Source organism: Tenrec ecaudatus, chromosome 1 (assembly GCF_050624435.1).
Source record: "Tenrec ecaudatus isolate mTenEca1 chromosome 1, mTenEca1.hap1, whole genome shotgun sequence".
In the NCBI taxonomy this organism is placed as follows: Eukaryota; Metazoa; Chordata; class Mammalia; order Afrosoricida; family Tenrecidae; genus Tenrec; species Tenrec ecaudatus.
Window position 1 is genome coordinate 17,548,143 of NC_134530.1, and position 13,844 is coordinate 17,561,986.

At 62.5% G+C, this 13,844-nt stretch overlaps 1 protein-coding gene across 3 annotated transcripts in view; it reads right to left on the reverse strand.

The window, feature by feature from the left end:
• Positions 1-13,092, reverse strand: part of ADGRL1 (adhesion G protein-coupled receptor L1) — a 39,153-nt gene extending 26,061 nt beyond the window's left edge. The window contains exon 1 of one of the 3 annotated variants that reach the window (XM_075548126.1): positions 12,766-13,092. The gene's annotated coding sequence lies outside the window, so the exon portion shown is untranslated. The remainder of the gene's footprint in view (positions 1-12,765) is intronic. The other 2 variants (XM_075548134.1, XM_075548120.1) reach the window with 2 other exon arrangements.
• Between the last annotated feature and the right edge of the window lie 752 nt (positions 13,093-13,844).

The window sequence follows — 13,844 nt, forward strand, 5'->3', positions numbered from 1 at the left end:
GCCCTTGGCTCTGCAGGCCCAAGGGCTCTCGAAGGAGGGTCAGGGAGCTCAGCTCCGACCCAGGTGGACCTCCCTGGAGGCCCATCCTCTCCACCTCTTTCCCTCTTACCCTCAAGGACACAGCCCGGGGACCTGGCCCGGGCTCGGCTTTATCTGAACCCGGTCCTGCAAGCATGGTCTCCGCTCTGAGGGTCCCTGCCTAGAGACCCACCTTCTCTGGCGAGGCCCAGCGCCCCCAGGCTCAAATGGGCCCCCAGTGTGTGGACTTTTAGGTGTCCTGGTTGTTACGCACTGGGCTTCAATTCCAAAGTTCAGCTTCGATCCCAAAGTTCAAAGTGCAGCAATTTCTCCATGGGAGAAAGACAGGGCCTTTCTACCCCCCTCCCCCTCCCCCACGAACAGTGACTGGTGTGCTCGCAAGCTCCTGGGGCAGTTCTACCCTGTCCTATAGGATCACGATGCGTCAGGACCGACTTGATGGCAGCGAGTTCGTGCTTTGAGTGGGTGTGTGTAAAGCACTCCGTCCCTTCCTGCAGCAGTCCCCGCCCGACCCCACCGCACCGCCACCTCTCAGCACCCTGCAAGCTCTGGGCTCGACCTGGGCCCCGCAGGGTTTCTAGGGGCCAGCTTGTCCCAGGGGACTCACCAGACCGAGCCTCTTGGCCGACTTGAAGCCTCAACCTTCTCATGTACTGCCACCGCGACAGTGTGTCAGTGTGACGTCACCGAACACGAAGGCCCCCCCCCCCTCCTGACCTAGAAGCAGCCTTGTCCATGGCTGCTCCCCTACACCAGACCTGGCCCTAGGCCTTTGCACAGGACACTGCCTCTGGGCTCTGGTTCAGATGTAACTGCTGTGCCCCCCCACCCCCCAGCAACTAGGATGACGTGGAATTCACCCACCGTACAAGCCGCGCATCGGAAGGCTGCGATGAACGGTGTTTAGTCCCTTCACGGCATGAGCACCTTTTCATCACCTGGCCAGGAAGACCTGCACCCTTTAGGTATCACCCTGTCTTCCCACCCTCCCTAGCCCCTGCCAGCCACACTCCACTTCTGTCTCGGTTTGCCCAGCCTAGAAGTCGTTCTTAAACAGAGTCGCACTGGGGTGGCGGTGGGGCTTCCAAAAGCCCATGGAGAAATCCAACACCTTTGGGTCCCCCTTTCCCATGAACTTTTCAAAGCTCCCCCCCCCTTAGGACGATGACCTTTGGGGACTGTTTCACGGAAGCCTGATGCTCTGGAGGCTGCTCCGGGCTGTGGGGCAGTATCAGTACTCCACTCCCTCCTCACAGCCAAGGCCCAAGCAGCAAGTGGCCGATGGCATGAGCACCCCAAGGTGCCTCACGAGAGAGGCCTAGCAAGCGACTGCGCCCAGATGCAGGAGGATTCCGCTCTGACACTCACGGGGTCGCCGCGAAGGCCGCTGCAGCTGTCCTTTTGTTTCTTTATTTAATGGGTGGGCAGCAGCGTGGTGTGCCGAAGGCAGTGCAAATGTCTCTCTCTGGATGGTGTGTCCCCACCTTCGGCTGCTGGAACAGGGTCTGGAACGCAGGTGCTCGCCTCTGCCCAGTGACTCTCAGACTCCCGGCCTAGGAGTGCACACTGGCCCCCCTATCCTGTATGTCCCTGACCTCGGGCCTCCCCCCCACCCCACCTGGGACTCAGCAGCAGCTCACACCCCCTCCTTCTGGCCCCAGAGCCACCACCATCCCCCGTGGCAGGGCCATTCCGGCGGCCCCAGCCTCTTCTTCCTCCATGTCCACCCCATCCACCAAGCATGCACACAGAGTTACAACAAAACCCAGCCAAACCCAAGCTCGCTGCTGACAAGTCGGTGCCAACTCGCAGCGACCCCGCAGGTCAGGGTGGAACTGCCCCTGTGGGTGTCTGAGGCTGTGACCTTCACAGGGATAGGAGCCCCATCTTCCTCCAGAGCAGCAGCTGGTAGTTTTGAACTGCTGACCTTGTGGGTCGAAGTCCAGCGTGTGACCACTGGCCTCCCATGAATAGTCTGGAGGGCACACTGACAGGGTGAGAGGGCCTCCCCAGCCCTGAAAACACCAGACTCACTGCCATCGAGTCGATTCTCACTCACAGAGACCTGAGACACCCCCTCCTCCCCACTGAAAAACAGAATTGCCTGCATGGAAGGCTCTGTGTCTTCCCCAGCCACCTCCTCCAGCAAACTGCCCACAGTGACCACTGGCGGCCTACAGCCCTGACCCCAGGTCTGTGGGTTCCCCCTTCCCAGCTCTCCCCAAGGAGACACCCACGGGGCAGGGGTTAAGCCATCAGAGGCTGGTCCACACTAGGAGGGGGCCAAGTGCATCTCTGGGGCTGCAGGCCACGTCAGTCCGTCATTCCATGCTGTGCGTGTGGCCTTCAGCCAGTCCCTGGCTTGGCCCCCAAGCCACCTGGGGTCAATGGTGGGCCAGGACATGGCAAGTGTTCACCTGAGGGGGCTCTGAAATGGTCATTTGCCACCCCCAGTGCTCCCCTGCCAACCCCAACACACTTTCCTTGAGATGCCAATCCACCTTTACCCACACTGCCCGTGGCCTCCCCCCCCCCCCCCCCCCCCGCCACCTCTCCTGTGCTCCCTGGCCTCACCACCACGGTCCACACCTCCCTCTCATCCCACCTTGGCACACAGCCCCATCTCAGGCAGAGCCCCACCCCTATCAGGGTCCAAACCCCCGGCTCCTCGTGTTCCCACCACCACATATGGGTGGAGAATGGGTCGTGGGGGTGGTCCCCCCACAACATCCCAGCACTTGCCCTTCTGTGGCAGCTGCCCAGCCTGCAAGATCACCTGTGTTTCACAGCCTACGAGACCCACCCCAACTCCAGGGTAATAGGACCCGCCCCCCTCCTCCCCCCGCCGAGACACACACTCTCTTTCTCTCTCTCATGCCAAGCGGCCTCTCCTCAGTGGTCAGGGCCACCTGACTGGCTCTACTCACTAACCACTGGGCCTCTACAGGCATAAGTTACAGGCAACACAATTTGAAGAGCTTGTTTCACAGGGATGAACCCCACAGACGACACAAACCCACATGTGGGTATGCTGGGGGCAGTAGCTGGCACCCTCGCCGCCACTGAGTCGCTGGTGACCCTACAAGGGCGGGGCAGAACGGCCCCTGTGAGGTGCCCAGATTGTAACTGTTTACTAGGAGTCTGAAAGCCTCGTCTTTCTCCCTGGGAGCTGGCTGGTGGTTTTGAACGGCTGACCTTGAGGTTAGCAGCCCACCACTACATCACCAGGGCTCCCTGTGGGTTGACACACAGCTGAGTACTTTGCAAAGTGTCTCTTTCACCATGCTCACGGTATGAGAGTATCGCGCCCTCCCTGTCCCCACACCTGTCCCAGCCTGACCTCCATCGCCACCCCATCCTCCCCACCCTGCAACACCCCACAGATGTCCCACCCCCACACCGGCCTGCCCCAAGAGGAGGTAAGCTCGTGGTGTGTGGCTTCCCTGACCTGGGTCTCCACACAGGGACGATTCCTGAGCAAGTGCAGTGAGTGCTATGGCCAGGGAGCAGCCCAGAGAGTGCCCAAGTGTCCTTCTCCCTGAGAACCGGCTGCAGGTGGTGGTGGGGAGAGGGCTGGGCATCTGTCGCCCTCTTCCAGGGCAAGTTCAACCTGCATACCTGGCACCACCAAGGCAGAGGCAAGACCAGGTGTGGGTAGGTGAGAAGACCCGGACTGACCCTGCCCGAGGACGAGGACATGGTGGAGCAGAAGACAGAGACAAGGCCACATGGCTTGGGCTGCACACAGATCACAAACCCTGGTGGGCAGGAGACAGATGGGATGTCCAGCACCTCACCCGACCCCCACCCCATGCCGACAGTGACAGGTTCACGGCCAGTCTGCACACCGCACAGCACCCTGTCTCACTGTCATAGATCCCTCAGCCCTGGCACCACCCTACCCGTCACTCCAAGAGGGGGGGAGCCTGGCCCCGAGGCACCCAATAAACAATGGGCTGTGAACCCAGGACATCGCCCCTTTCCCAACTGGCGCTCCCCTCCCCTGCCCGATGTCTGCTCCCACCCCACACCCCAGGCATTGCTAAGCCCCCTCTGAACCCACAGGACATGGGACTAGCTGCTCACCCTGGGACACAGGGGGCTCGGCCTCAGGCTCCCCTGATACCCCCCATCTGGGGGTTGCCCACCCACCATACTGTTCCTGGGGGCGGCAGGTGGGGGGGGACAGCAGAGTAGGTGGCAACTGGGGGCTCTATCCTCGGGTGCCCTGGGATGGGGAGGGGAGGAGACAGGAGGAGAACTGGCTGCCTGAGGAGTGGGGGCGCCTCCCGCCTGCCCTGGAGTGCGGTTGTCATGGCAACCCTCTGTGTGGAGTGGGTGGGTGTCTGAATGCCTAGGGGGTATGAGAAAGGGGGGCTCTGCCCCCCCCCCACAGCCTTACCCCTTTCCCAAAGGCAGCCAGGCCCACCTGCCTGGTGGTCCTCACCCCTACCCCCCATCACGTGTCCTGGCTCTTTCCTGGTCTTAGGTCTGTCCGGTCAACGTTTCTGTTGTAGTTTTAACTCCAGGTCCTGGGAACTGTGTTTGGAAATGGGGTGTTTCAAGCTGTTATCAGGGAACATGAGGTCACACTGGAACAGGGTGGGCCCTCCTAACTACATCTTATGACAGAGAAGGGGGAGGGAGACACAGAAGGAGGGAGGGAGGATGCCCACATGGCTACCAGGAGCCCTTTCTGAAGAGGGTGGGGACGGGCCCCACCAAGACCATGAACTCCGCCATCACATCTCCTGACCTGGGAGATATCTAATTTCTGTTCCATGCCCCCCACTTTGTGGGGCTTTGTCACAGCAGCCCCCAGAAACTCACCCTCCCCAGCAAATCCCAATGCCCAAACCCTGCCTGCCTGCCGGCCGCCCCATCTGGAAAGCTGCCCCCTGGGGCAGGTGTCTGGCCGCACAGCCCAGGCTTTGGACACGAAGGCTGTCTCTGGTCCCTAAGCGGGCCAACCCAGCATCAGGGTGTGTTCACAGAGCACCCAGCACACGGTTCCCTGGTTCCCCAGCTCCCCTCTCCCCCATCTCTGCAGGTGGCCCCTCCTCCCCTCTCCCTTACACCCACACCACTGAAAGAATCCACGCCCTTTGTCCCCTGCATGGGGGCTTCCTGGACTCTCACCCTCCTCTGAGCACAAGTCCAAGTCTTCCCGGCAACCCGCCAGGCCCTGCATGCGCCGTCCCCTCTGCCTGGACACTCGCTCCTCGGTGACCTCACAGTCCACTTCCTGGCCGGCGCCACACCATGCAGTTTGCAGACTCCCTCCAGGGTCATCCGGTGAGACAGGCTGTGTCTGTCTTGTGGCTGGGTCCCCTCTCCTCCCCCCTTTCCGGGCCCAGTCCTTAAACAGAACACCGTGGCAATCCTGCCAGGCCGGGCACACACACGGGAACTTGACATGTATCTGACGAGGGTTGCTCTAGCCACCCAGTGGCACTGGGCCGCCGCACGGCCTCCCCCACCCTGAGATGGGTCTCCCCAACCTACTGGTCATGCCACCCCACCCTGGTCAAGCTCTGTCCGCAGCCAGAGTGATCATTCAGAAATGGAATTCTGGTCACGTTGCTCCCTGCCTACAACCTTCTATGGCTCCCTATTGCTCACTTCAGCCGCCCCCACGGGGGCTTTCGCCGTCATGGCGCCAGTAGTCTCACTCTGAGCTCAGTCCCCGCTGCGCCTTGTCCCCCCCCCCCCCCACCAAGGCTGTCTGCTGCCTGGTGTCTCCCGATGTACCCATGGGTCTGCCTGGCTCCCGGTGGAGCGCCCAGCCCTGGGTAGGAAGCGGGCACTTTAATTTGTTTAATAAACTGAGATGACAGGGAACTAAGGAACAAATCACCCACTGGGTGGGGGTTACCTGCCTGGTCCCAGGGCTATGGAGCGAAAGGGGTCCAGGAGGGGGCGGTGGTGACAGACGCCTGTGTGGGCCTCTAGGTTTCAAGCCCTCCTGGGGGGGGGGAGGTCCTGGGGAAACAGCACCCAGCAGAGGCAGCCGCTGGGGCAAGGGCACAGTTAGTGTGCTCGATTCAGTGAGGAAACCTGGCTACCGCTGGCAGAGATGACAGGGCAGAGCGGGCAGAGCCTGGGAAGGGTGTGCGCTTTTACCCTGAGTGAGGGGGGAGCCTGGAAGGGTTCTGCCCAGGAAAGGTGTACCTGACCCAGGTGCTCACAGGTGCCCTCTGGCTGCTGTGGGGCAGACAGACTGTGTGCCTGTGTATGGGAGTGGGGTGGGAAGAGGGGGGGCATTAGAGGTTGTTCCCACTCCAACAGTCAGAGCTAGAAACTGCGGATCCCCCGCCCTTACCCTGTCCACTCAGCTAACCAGCCACCAAGTCACATCATCGCCAACAATCTCTCAGGTCTTGAGAGGCCCGCCTGGGAGCCCCCTCCTGCTGGCCTCGGCCAGCTCTCTGGGACCCTCCCTCACAGCCCAGAGGGAGCTCCTGCTACCCAAGCTGACGCTGTCCCACCCTCTGCCCGCCACATGCACCCCGGAGGGCTATGGGAGATGCACAGGGGCGTGTTTGCTTTCCTCCCACGGCTGATTCGGGGGCAGCGGATTGAAAGGTCTTTCTTCCGAGGCACCTTAGCCTTCCTTAGCTTTCCCAGTCCCATGGCAAGTCAAATGCCCACAGGGCCCCCAGCCCCTCCTCCACACCCCGAATGGGAGATGGGGATACCCTGTCTCCTCTGAGCCCCTACCTTCTTTCAGATCTCAGAGCTTCCCAACTCCCACCCCTAAATGACATCTAGAAAAACCCCTCCTCCAGGAAGCCCCGCCATCTGCCCTCCCCTCCCCGCCAGCCCTTTGGCGGGGCCTGCTTCCACCCCAAGGTGCTCACCCCAGAGTCTGGCACGCTGGCATCAAGAGCCGGGTCAGGGGCAGGGGCAGTGAAGGGGGAGGAGGGAAGGGAGCTCTGTGCAGCGCCCATGATGGGATGACCCCTCACAGGGGGGTTAAGGAAACATGTCTCGGCCAGTCCTGGTATGTGCCCACACTACTCGTGCTAGAAACACAGGTGACCGGAGCAAGAACCCCCTGCCCACAAGCTCATGGAAGCTGCTGTTCATAGATCCAGGAGTGCCGTGGGTCGTCCCGTGGGCAGGAGGGCCATGGGTGGGTGCATGCAATCTTAAACAGGGGGTGGCGGAGGCCGCCCCACCCGAGAGGATAATCTTTCCAAAGAAACCTGCGGGCCTAGGGGCTGGAAACACCTGGGTCACTGGCCCAACTGAGACCTCGAAGACAATGCTCTACATCTATTTTGAGGAGTAGCTCTTAGGAGCTCATGAGTGGCCATCAAAGACCATTGAGCTCTGGGTCTTTCCCCACGTGCAAACAGTCCAGTGGGCGGACTAACAAGAGCTCAGACTCAGTACCAACGAGTCAATTCTGACGCACTGTCACGGACCACCCAGCCTCAGTCTCAGAGACTCAGATCAGAGGAATTAGATGGTGCCTGACTACCACTAACAGGTGCTCTGAAACGGATCCCTCATTAGAAAGTCCTGAACTCAAGAATAAGAGTTGTACAAGCCCCTAATAAAACAATTTTTAAAACCCAGATTACTCAATAAAGAATTATTAGGCAGAGGGAGGGGGGGAAAGGTCAAGCTTACTGGTTGGATGGCCGGGTTAGATGCCCAAGAATATGACCCTTGGTCACCCTTCAGGTCTGTAAATGAACCCACCCCAAGATTCAATGTTCAGGTCTTTTAAGGGGGGCTGGGAACACCAGGGAGATCTGCACACCTTCAAGCAACCAACCACTTGAGAGCAAATGGGCAGCCCAGACTCAGGCCCAGAGTTCAGAGGGGTGCGGGAAGGAGGACACACAGGGAGGTTAGGAAAGGGGAAAAACCAGGGTGGACGTGGGGGCAGCGCTGCGACATTGTCAGGGAGGGCAAGCAGGGCCCTGAGACAAACTGTCTGGATCTGCTCCGTGACTCTGTAAGCCCTCACCCAATTCACAAGAGCAAGCTTGAAAGGCGGGGAGGGGGCAGCAGCTGCCTGTGAAGGTGAGCGGGTAGCCAAGAAGGGGTCTAGGGACAGAGCAGCTCCGTGGGGGGTGGGCACAACCTGCACATCGGAGAGGTGAGGGGTAGGCGATGGGGGCACACGTGAGGGACTCAGGGCAGGCAGGTGATGGGAGACTGTGGGGGACCAACACCAGGGGCCCTCTGGGGGAGAGGGGGGGTATGCTGTGAGCAACGCTGGGCAGACTATAGCCCAGATCTCTCATCTTGCAGGACAGGTGAACCAATCTTTGCCTCGCATTTTTGAGGGGCTTTGAAAAAGAAGACGAAGAAACAGAGGAGGAGGAGGAGAAAGAGGGGGAGGAAGGTGTATCCAGGGCACTGCTCCCTGTCGCCGGCTGATCTTGGGGTCACTGGGCAGTGTCTGGAGGCATCGGGGACTGTCACTGTTGCTAGTGGCACCTGGTGGATCATAACCAGACAGTGCACAGGAGACTCCCCAATCCCTCCATCCCCAGAGGAGATGATCCTGTATCCAATGTCAACAGTGCCTGGGTGGGATACCCTGCTCTGGGGAGCCAGCCGCTGGGCGCCCATCACCTGCCCAGGCCTGCCTTATCGGCCTCCTGGCCTGCTATTTTTAGCCCCTGGGGGAGCGGCACCAGCTATTTTTAGCTTTGGGGCAAGACTATTTTTTGCAAGGAGATGCGTACTTTCCCAAAAAACCTGGAGTTGGGAGAGTGGGCGGGGGTGGTGGTGGTGGTTCCATAGCTAGTTCTCCTTTAGCTGGGACCTGACCTGAAGAAGGGGAGGAGCTGAGGCACTCTGACCCCTGGCAATCAGTCAATTAGCAAGGGCAGTGACACCTCCAAACCCAAAGTGCCCCTCCCCTCTCCCTCAATCAGAGGCGAGAGAGGGGTAGGTTCCTACCAGAGGGGATGGGGGGGGCGGAGCTACCTGCCCCTGAAGTCACCCTCATACATCCAAGTGCCTATCAGGCCAGTCACACCTGAATCTGCACAGGTGTGCAGGCTGGGACAGGTAGAGAGCCAGCCAGGCCTGGAGTCCTGAGCAGGGCCTATATCCCCAACACCAGCCCAGGGGCAGGGCTACACAGGTCATTCGGTAACGGGTTCCGGAACACCAGAGATTCCACAGTGGACACAGCCTATGGAGCGTCCTGCTTCAGTGGGTCCCTCCAGCAACCGCCATCCATCTGTCAGAGATGAGGGCTGAGGGGGCAAGAGGGAGCCGAAGCCTGGGGTGGGGCTGCAACTGAAATGGAGAGAGACAGGGAAGAGGCCACTAAGAGGCACCATCTAAAGGGGGAGGAGAATCCTCACAGGAGTCTGGGGGGGAGGTGGTCCTAGGTGGAGGAAGCAGTCAGAGCAAAGGTCCTGAGGGGTGAGGGCATGCCAGCAGGTTGGAGGGATTGGGTTGGAAGACCATGCACCCCTCGAAGGAGTGGAAGAGTTCCGGAAGCAGGGGTGGTGCTGTGCAGATTGGGCCTGGCCCCTCGGGAGGGGGAGACTCAAATCTTCCCCCCCACTGACTCATGTGAGATGAGGAGCCCCTTGCTGAGATCACCCTATATCCCTTGACTGTGGGGTTCAGGAGGCCAGGGCAGTGCCTCCCTGGTGTCTCCCCCACCGCCAGCCGCTGGCGCAGGGAGACCCCCATCAAATGTTCGCAGACTGGGTGAAGAGGCACACGCAGCCTTGAACCGAGGCTCCCAGTGTACACACCTGGGCACACGCGCAGGTGTACAGGAGATGCAGACAGCCGCTCAGGGGAGCAGTCGCATGCACACCCAGCCAGCCCCCAGGGAAGACACAAGCCGGCGAGCAGGAGACCCCGGGACTGGAGGGCAGGCAGCTACGCATGGCCGTCGGCGAGGATCCCTGTGCAGCCATGCACAGAACAGGCATACAGACAGCTGACAGAACTGGATGGGAGTGGGCAGTGGGACTCCTTTGTGCCACTACCCAGCACACCCCTCCCGGGCACCTGATTTCTTCTGCCCTTTGGGGTAGCCAGGAAGCACCTGCAGGGTCTTGCAGTTGGCATCCAGCCCTGGGGAACCCCCACCTGGAGAGGCCCCTCTCCTGCCTCCCCTCTCGGAGGGGCCTGGAGGAGGGAAGTGTCTGGCGTCTGGAAATCGCTTCCGGGAGAGGAGCCCACAGCGAAACCAGAGCCGCTCCGTGTCCTTGGCCGAACGTCTGGCTGGGAAGAAGACGGGGTGAGACCCAGGAGCCCCACCTCTCCACCGCCCAGTGCTGGGGACCTCGCCACCTCTTAGGGGTTCACACCTCTGGGCTAAGTATGCAAGCCTGCTAGACCGCTGTACCCACAGAGGTTTGGGAGAGGGCTGAACCCCCTCCCTCTCTCAGAGCCAGACATGCAGGGACGACCACTGACAAGGAGCCCAGACAGTTTGATGCAAACAGAGTCAGCAGCCCCCTCCCCCACGTGTCCACAGGGTCCTTCTTGGCCCCCAACCCCCAGGAGGTGGGGACTCCCCAGGGCAGGCTGGGAATAGAAGCCTCCTGTAGTCTCTCGCCTCCCACCTCCTCCCTGCAGGCCACACAGCCCAGGTGCACTGGTCCCCAGCTCCCCACCCTCCCCCCTCAGCCCTGTGGGCAGTCTCTCCAGTCTCTCAAGGGCAGACATCCATTCATGGAGACTGGGGTACAGACACAAGTCCCCCCACTGCCTAAGTGAAGGTTGAGATGGGCCACTGGGGGAGGGGTGGGAAGGTCTGTGGGGGGGAATGGAGGCAGGGGCAACAAGGGGGAGGGAGGGTGTGAGGCCTGGTGGGGGGCCAGGGAGGGGGAGGAGGGTGCTGGCCAGCAGGAGGGCTGGCACCCACGGGGAGTGCACAGGTATTTGCCGGCCTGCAGCAAGGACTCCTTTCCCTCTTTCTAGATGATTTTTCATCTCCGTAATTAATGGGCAAGTCAGTTCTGAACGGCGAGGCAGGCAAATTGCTAGTTAGGAAAATCATGGATAATTTTCTCGATATGATAATGAAGGTTGGATTCCTTCTTTTATTCTCCCTATTTTCATCCTACTTTTAAGTAATAAATTCGGCATTAGTGGGAGGGGATCGGGAGTAAGGAGAAGCCACCTGCCCCCAGGGCTGGAGCCTGACCCGGCCCAGGCAGGGCACTGGAAGATAATGGGGAGGCTCAGTGGGGCACCCTGACACCCCAAGGATCAATTCCCGCACCGGGCCATTCAGAGCAGGCCCTGAGCTGCTGCCTGAAGTGACGAGGTTGGAACCTGGGGTTGGGAGGATGGAGGGGTTCGCCCCTCACCTTTGGGGTACCAGAGAAGGGAGTAGAGACCTGACTCCTCCCCCAGCAGCTTTGAGGTCAAGCGGCCCAGAGCAGACATCCACCTTCAGGTACCTCCACACCTGTGCCCACAACGCCCAGCCCAGCCCCTGATCCCTCTCTGCGGTGACCCCCCCACCCCCCAAAGCAGCGAAGGGAAGGGAGCCGAGTCAGAAGCCAGAAAGGAGAGAGAAGGGGGGGAGAGAGAGAGGCAGAGAGCGACCAGCCATCTTGGCAGCCATCTTGAAACCCTCCCCCTGCTCCCCAGGCACACCACATGTTTGGATGTGGGCAGACAAGCCAGGCCGTGGGTCCTGCAGAAGCCAGGAGGCAAGGGGGGCCCTGCCACCAGACAGAGAGATGGAGGGACACCCACGCCCGCCCGCGCTGGGTGGAGGAGGGGTCAGTGATGGAGGGAGCAGCGGCTGACCTAGACTGATGTATGTGGGCAGAGTTGTGCCTGGAGGCTGGGGGGGTGGGTGGGTGCTGTGTGCGGGTGGGGTGCTGCCTTCAGATGGGTGCCAGAGTGAAGCCTTTTGGGGTACACAAAGTACCCCCCCCTGCTCAGATTTAGGCTCCATCTCAGGACCCTCGGATGGCAACGTGGTACAATTACAATGCACATCTCTCTCGGGGAGGGCTTGGCGCCGGGACCCGGTGGGTTCAAACTTGACAGCTCCCCCCTCCCCCCAAGCCTAAGCCGGTACTACTGAGGGGGCGCTGCCAGGCAGAACCCCTCCTCCTGGGAGCGGCCGCCTACCCCTCCACCCCGCCCGGGGCTGTCCCTGGCCCACCATCCAGACAGACCCCCGCCTCGCGCCACCGCCTCCCAGAGAAAAACAACCCCCAGCCCAGCCTCCTGCGGAGCCAGCCCCCAACAGGGCTCCTCCGGGGGCCCGCGCCGCGCGCGCACACGCCACCTCTCCGCTCACACCCAGACACCTACACAAACAGGGCGCCAAGCACCCGCGCGCACACGCACCGAGGACACGCAGGCACCGCCGCACCGCTTCCCCACAAAGACTGGCGCGCGCGCGGGCACACGCAGCCACGCGCGGGCACACTCGCCGTCCCCTCCCCCCGCAGGGCACCCCCCACGGTCGCTCATCCGCACCCCCGGCGCTCCACGGGCCACCCCTCCCAGCCCCCTCGCCAGCCAGGGTGCAAGGCAATCGGCCCCTGACCGCCCTCCCGGCTCAGGTGCGGTGACCAGAGCCTCGCAGCATCCCCTCCCCCGTCCAAGGCCCGGACGAGCCCCGGTTCGCATCCTCGTCTCCCGCCTCCACACACACACACACACACACACACACACACACACACACACACACACACACACGCACGCACACACCTGGTCCAGGTACGGTGTCCCCCTCACCCGAGGCCCGAAGACACTCACCTGTCCAACGGCGCTCTGGAGTTGGCCCTGCGAATCTCTCCTGCGGCTCCGCAAACCCGGGCCCCCCGCCCGGCACATCTCCCGGCGCCGGGGCGAGGGGTGAACGGGTGGAGGGTGACGGGCTGAGGGCGGCCTCCGTGTCCCTTCTTACCCGCGGCCAACAAGGTACCAGAACACCCACACAAAAAGCGGATTACACCGATCCAACGGCGGCTCCGGGCCGGGGGCGCGCGGGTCTGCGCCCCTCCCGGGGATGGAGGCGGGGGAGAGAGCGGGCGGGGGCGGTGTCAGCGCTCCAGGGGCTGGTGTGAGGCGGAGCCCCCCGAGGCGGCGCCGGCAGCGGGCCGCATCTCCCCCGCAGCTCGCCGCCCCGACGGAGGCGGCACGTGCGCGCCCAGGCGACCTCCCAGCCCCCTCCGACGGCGGCAGCCGCGGGCTCAGCGGAGCAGCCCGGACGCCCCTGCAGCCCCCCGCCGCCCGGCGGCGCCGCTCCGGGGCCCGCGCGGCCCCATCGGCCGGGGCCTCCTCGGCAGACGGCGGGCGGGGGCGCCGCAGCGCCCACAGCTCCCGCGCCGACGGCTCGGGCTCCCCGCAGTGGCCGCGGGGCTTGGGACTGGGGCGGGCGGCGCGGCGCGGGGGGCGCGGCTGGAGGCGGGCACGGCGTCGTCGCGCCCCGGGGCGGCCGGAGGGGGGGCGCCGGGCCGTGGGCACCGCAGGACGCGCGGACCGAGCCGGCGCCGGGCACCAGCAATGACAAGCCGCCTGCTCTCCCCGCTCCCCCGCGCACCCGCTCCGGGAGGGGGCGCGGACGCGCGCAAAACCCGGCCCGGAGCCGCCGCCCCGGACCAGCCGCTGCTGGCTGCCCGGGCGCACCGGGGAGAGCAGGAAAACACGGGCTGGATTTCCTGAGCTGCCTCCCCCTCGCCCCCTTGGAAAATCGGGAGTGGGAAGGTGACGTGACGGATCTCGGGAGACTTAACGGGGAGCGGGGGAGGGGAAGCGGTGCACGAAAAACCCGGAGCGGATTGAAATCAAGGAAAAGTGCGGTGCCCAGGGGTGGGGAATGGGGAGATTGGGAA